This window comes from Fukomys damarensis, unplaced genomic scaffold, assembly GCF_012274545.1.
Source record: "Fukomys damarensis isolate Sample0158 unplaced genomic scaffold, DMR_v1.0_HiC HiC_scaffold_39, whole genome shotgun sequence".
Taxonomy (NCBI): Eukaryota; Metazoa; Chordata; class Mammalia; order Rodentia; family Bathyergidae; genus Fukomys; species Fukomys damarensis.
The window spans coordinates 86,398,562-86,403,821 of record NW_022900951.1 but is presented as its reverse complement, the minus strand read 5'-3'; the positions used below and the strand labels follow the sequence as shown (position 1 = coordinate 86,403,821).

The following is a 5,260-nucleotide window of genomic DNA, read 5'->3' as shown; positions in this document are numbered from 1 at the left end:
CTCCTCCTTCCCCTGCAGCAGCCGCACTTGCTTCCTCCTTCTTCCCCTCCCTTTCTCCTCCCCCTCGCCGCCGCCAACGCCTCCCTCGTCCCTTGTCCCGCCTCTCGTCCAGTTCTGCTGCTCACCGTCCCCGCCTCGTCCTGGGGCCACCACTACCCCGCCTTGCCACCTTTCCTCTTCGGCATCCCGCACTCCCCCGACCGCGTCCACCATTCACACCTCCCACCTTGCCTCATCTGGGCTCTCCCTCCGCCTCTCTCCTGTGGCTCAATCTCCGCCCCCTTCCTCCTCCTCCCCGCCTGCCTAGTCTTCTGCACTCGTGAAGTCTCCACGCGTGCACATCAGCTCCTTCACAACCGTGTATAGAATTCGCCTCCTCGCTGAAGCCTGGTTGACTTGACTCCGCCTCCTGCCCCTCGGTTTTCCAGGGCACTTCTTCGGATACGAGCATGTACAGTAGTAGGCACTCGGGCAGCCCTCACTAATTTCTTGTGGAATGAATAAAACTGTCTAGTGAGGAGCATCTGGGCCAGCCTGCCTTTAGGGTTGTGCTGAGTACGGCCTTCTCTTCCCTCTTTCCTTCCCTGTGCCGTGAACCGTAGATTCCTTCAACACCACTAAAACTATTTCGGACCTTTCTAGCCACAGCCCCATCCCCACTTCGGTGCCTAAGACTGAGACTTCCCCACCCCAGCACCTCTCCTTCCGGCTCCCCTGTGGTGGTTTTCATTCTACCTCAGACCACCCACTACCACTCCCTCTCCCCTCCGACGACTTCCGGGGAGACCCCCAGGAAGAAAAGCTTCCCCAGGCCTCTTTTCCTCCTTTCTCCTCGCAAAAGAGCAGCTGCTTCCTAACCTACGTCTTAGGAAGGAAGGCAGCTTGGACACCCTGAGTGTGAGGGGTAGAGTCCACTCTGCACTGCTGCTTTCTACCCATTGCTTATCTGCGCTTTTCTGAGGACCACAGGTTAGGAAAAGGACTTCTTAAGAATCTACCTCATATTGATTTAATATTTATTGAAGACTCATGATGAGTTGGAAGAATATCCCAAAAATGTTAGGCATTTTGCCTAGGAGAGACTTCCGATGTTGGCTGCAAGCCAGACTCCAGGTAATCTGCCTCATCCAAGATTTGCGCTGCATGGACAATAGGCATGATGCTTTTCAAGTGGTAATTAATAAAAACAACAACAACAAACAATTGATTCAGCGGTTCACTCTCTCACTCTCCATAGGTGGTTTGTTAAGTCCTCAACAACATAATCAAGGAACATTTAGGGCAAAGCTGGGAAGCTCCTGACAATGTCAGGCAACATCCAGAGACCTCAAGTTCCTGTCTTCAAAGAAATAAGAACAAGGGTACAGCACTCAGTAAATGGCTTCATTAATCTTTCCAATTTCCACATTGAACTTCAGTTGGGAATTTGGCCTAGCTGCTCCTGTGTTCGCAAAATGACTCTCTTTAATAACTCTAACCAGGCTAATTTCCTCACATGAGTCACAAATTCCTCATTTTCTAGGTAGAATACCAAAATGATTTTAATATCTGATTCTCATCCCAATAGTGACATGTCACCTTGGGCAATTTACTCAACCTCTCTGGTCCTCAATTTCCTGTCTATTAATTGAAAGATACTATCACCTAATTCCTAATTTACACACATTTAAATGAGTTGAAGTTTTTGCAATGTTATGCACTAACTCGCAGAAAATACACACTGCTACCTGTTGCAACCTATCTGTGCATTTGCATGTGTTTACCCAAAGACATATACACACTCAAATTCATTGTACTCCCCCACATCTGCATAAACAACTCTACCCATCCTTCAGAGCCCACAGGAAATTGAACTCTCCCTAACCCCACTCCCTTCAGCACCTATAGCTCTCTCCCTCCTTTGAACTTCTACAGCATTAATTGCTTGAACTACTCATTTTATTATGAATTACATACATCCTTCCATTTTTTCCCCTTGTGAGTACTCCCTCCCACTAAGCTCTTTGAGAGCCCAGGAAGGGTCTTAATCTTTGCTAAATCCCCTATAGTACCTACTGGAATGGCAAACACATAGTGAGCACTAAATAAACACAAAAAGATTTTTGCCAACTTAGGTTAAAGGCAAGAACTTAGCTGAAATGGTGTGTCAAATTTTAGTTAGTAAAACACTTCAGATAGGGCCGGGGATTTAGCTCAGTGGTTCTGCCGCTTGCCTCGAAAGAGCAAGGTCTGGAGTTCAATCCCTGGTACCAAAAATAAAAACAAAAAAACTTCAGATAAATATCCAGATCATGTCTTTTCTAGCACACAGGACAGAGCTTTCTTATCTCCAAACATCAACAGGAGGAAATAAACTTTGCTTTTTAGGGAAAGCCTTTGAAGTACAGGATAAAAAGGGAACCGAGACCCCTAGCACAAAGGTGCACACCTGCAATCCCAGCAATCTGAGGCTGAAACAGGAGGATTTTGAGTTTGAACCCACCATTAGGAATTTAGCAAGACTTCTGGAACCTTCTCAGAATGACTTGCCCAGGTTGATGCATGTAGTTCCCATAGCTGCCCATCCATAGTCTGGATTGTTGTTACAAATCAAACCCAAAAAAAAAAAAAAAAAAAAAAAAAAAAAAAAAAAAAGCCTCTAATTCAGGATCAGTTTAGTGAGATCTTGAGGATAATTGCCCAAGAAAAGTAAGGGGCTTGGAGTAGAAATGGTCTCTAAAATACCTGCTGGCAGGGCCAGAGATTTAGCTCAGTGGTTTCGGCGCTGGCCTGGATCCCCAGTATGAAAAAGTAAATTAATTAAATTTTTAAAAATAAATAAAATACCTGCTGGCTCCAATCTTCTATGGTTGCATGAACTCAGCCTTCCTGCATTTTCATCCCAATCTTGTCATTTTAAGGCAGCCATATCTACCTGTCTTGCTGATATAAGCTGCTTGTTAAAACAATCCCTAATCCTTTCAGCCAAAGTGCCTTCCCTTCAGTTATGAGCCCAGCTGAATTCCTGTGGAGTGTTGTAGATTGTGAAATATCAGAAGTAACTGCCTCCGCTGTACCTCAGTCTGAGGCTCTGAAAAGTGAAGTGACCTGACTAAAAGCACACAAGTTAGTGGCGGAGTGGGAACAAGAATTTAGGGTTCTAACTTCCAGTCCAATGTTCTTTTAACACTATGAGCCAGAGAAAGCTCTTTCTCTTTGATTTGGCATCTGTCATTTTCTCTTCCAAAACTTCTGCCCTTCTATCCACAATGCAGCCTTAAAGTTAAATGCATGCATTATCTCCCACAGGCAAAAAATGCAGAAACTCCATGTTCTACGAAGTGTTATTGGTAAAAATAATCTGCAACTATATGGAAGAGAGTGAAGAGAGAGAAGCTTTTGTTTTGATCTGATTGTCTGCTTACTGTATTTCCCCTCCCATTCCTTCAACACTAGGATTCATTTCATTACTCAGCTTCTATTACATGCATTAAAAATGTGCTAGATCTTTGGGCAATCCCTGCCCAGAAGAAGCTTAAATTTCCCCCAAGGAGAGGACTCAAAAAGAAGAAAAGAAGAATGGTTCAGTACCAATACACGAGGAAGGTATAAATGAAAGCCAAACAGATGAGAGCAAATCTTGCTTGTAGCAGTGAGCTATGTGGGCAAAGGAGCAAGAATTCAAGAGCAGTTCAACTCAAAGGAAAGTCATCTGTGGGGTGAAAGGTCAGCATGGCCAGCACCCTAGGGAGATACAGGCAGGAAGAGAGGAGGAAGCCTTGTGGGGTGATGGCAGTGCTCTGTGTCTTAACCTGGATGGTGTTACATGGGAGTACACGTATAGAAATACACAGAGAGCTGTGCACTTTAGGCACTGTAGTGTATGGCAGTTATACTTGAATTTTTAAAACTGAAGAGTGCAGAGAAGAGGGAACACTAAGATGTGGAATTGGCAGGAACACTTACATAGAGGAACAGGCAGCATTTGAATGGGGATGTAAATCTAGTTTAGTGCTCCTTAGCTCTGGCTGCATTTACAAATCATCTGGGCAGCTTTTTAAAACTACTGAATCTTGGGGCCCACCCCACACCAATATACTTAGAAGATGTGGAAGCAGGGCAAGATGGTGCATTAGCTTTTCATCTTTCTCATAAAACACCTAAGAAAATCAACTTGAAAGGAGGAGAGAGTTATTTTGGCTCAGTTTCAGAGGTTCTGTCCATGGTCACTTGACCCCATCACTGTGGGCCTGTGGTGAGGCCAAACATCATGGTAGGGAGCATGTGGCAGAGCAAAACTGCTTATCTCATGGCAGCAGGGGAGTGGGGGGCTGGTCAGCATCATGATATCCTCTTCAAGAGCATGCCTCGTGACTAACGATCTCCCACTAGGGCCCACCGCTGAAAGCGTCTACCAGCTCTGGCAGGATGTAATCCCAATAAGCTGGTGGCAGAGGCAGAAGAATCACCAAGAGTTCAGGGCCAGCCCCAGCTACTTAATACTTAGTGTGTCCAAGGCCAGCCTGAACTATATGGTGAGACCTTGTCTCAAAAAACAAAGCAAAACAAAACTTAGATTTGACCAGCTCCCAACAGCAAAATAGGTTGATCACCAAGCCTTGATATCATATGGTCTTTGGGGGACATTTAAGATTCAACCATAACAAATGAGAATTTTTTAAACCAAGTTTGAAAACTAGTACAGTTATAGTCACTACAGCAGGAAAATCTAAGGCTGATCAAACACCATTAAGTGTTCAGATGTCGCATACAGTATCTTAATTCAGCTTCATGATAAAACAGCTCACAAAGTTAGTTACTGTTGTTGTTATGGTACACATTTTACAGATGATAAAGTAGAAGCACAGATCATACTGCCTGTAAGTGCCAGAGCTGGGATTCCCTCCCATATCTGCTAGCTCCCAAAGCCAGTGACCTGAAATCATACACAACATTGCCTCTCAGTGGATCATATCACCAGGGAAGTGCAGGCAGAGGCTTCTCCCTGCCGCCCTCTGTCTCTCTCCTATGTTGTTTAGCCTGGGGACTAAACTACTAGGCTCAAGCAATTCTCCTGTCATAGTCTCATGAGTAGGTGGGACTTTAGTTTAATTTTTTTATTGAGTGTTAAATTACATGCACATTTCAATGAGTTTGACAAATGTATATACCCTTATAATCACCACTCACTCCTTTGCACCCATCTCCCATTTAGCCACACCTCCAGAGGTAATCTCTGCTCTGATTTCTATCACTGCCAATTTGCTTTGCATTCTTTATT

The 5,260-nt window shown here is 44.6% G+C and overlaps 1 protein-coding gene across 1 annotated transcript in view; it reads right to left on the bottom strand.

The window, feature by feature from the left end:
• Window positions 1-341, bottom strand: part of Tmem164 (transmembrane protein 164) — a 187,005-nt gene extending 186,664 nt beyond the window's left edge. Inside the window, exon 1 of the mRNA XM_010603069.2 lies at window positions 126-341. The gene's annotated coding sequence lies outside the window, so the exon portion shown is untranslated. The remainder of the gene's footprint in view (window positions 1-125) is intronic.
• Between the last annotated feature and the right edge of the window lie 4,919 nt (window positions 342-5,260).